This window comes from Neomonachus schauinslandi, chromosome 6, assembly GCF_002201575.2.
Source record: "Neomonachus schauinslandi chromosome 6, ASM220157v2, whole genome shotgun sequence".
Lineage (NCBI taxonomy): Eukaryota > Metazoa > Chordata > Mammalia > Carnivora > Phocidae > Neomonachus > Neomonachus schauinslandi.
Window position 1 is genome coordinate 105939786 of NC_058408.1, and position 815 is coordinate 105940600.

The window sequence follows — 815 nt, forward strand, 5'->3', positions numbered from 1 at the left end:
CGAGAGGGAGGGGAGAGAATTGAAGTTGGCTGTTAGAAATCCAGGCTGTCAGCAGCTCGAGGGGTGAACCCCCATCCCACGTGCTGGTGTTCTGCATGGAGGAGGCGGGACAACCCCTGGGTTCTCAGAGAACCGCCTCCAGCCAGGGCGATGCTCTGTGGCCTGGGGTGTGCCTGCCTGTGCCCAAGAGGGCTTCCCGGCAGCCCAAGGCTTGCCCGTCATCCATTTGGAAACATCCTTTTGAGTGCCTACTGAGTTCATCACCGTAGCAGGGTTCGTCAGAGGCCGAGTGTTGTCAAAACCCAGGGGAGGGAATTTCCCTAATAAAACTGGGCCTCGAGAGGAGCAGGGTGGGGTGACTTGACTAAGTCTGCCCTGCAGGAGCTCAGGGCTCTCTCTCCAGGGCCAGCTGTGTTTCTGAGCTCCAGCCTTACCTCCCAGTGGATTCTGGCCACAGCCCTGTCTGGCCAGAGAGCCCGAAAAGCCTGTGACTGGGTTAATGATGTGGCCCCTGGACTTGATGGCCAGGACCCGTGGGAATCCTGGTACTGCCACTCACTGACTTTCTAATCCACGTGTGACTTACTCAGCCGGAGCCTCAGTTTTCCTCATCTGCAAAATGGGTCGTAAGGAGTAGTGCCCAGCAGCTGGGCTGTTCCCCCCACAGGATGACTATTATTATACTGGGGTAATGGGGTTCCCTGCCTCTGCTCGTGGCTTGTCTGGTGTGACACCCTGCTTTGGTTCGGGCATGGCATTTCTGATCAGCTCCGCCCATTTTGCCTCATCTTCTTTGGCCCAGTCTGTTCCACTTG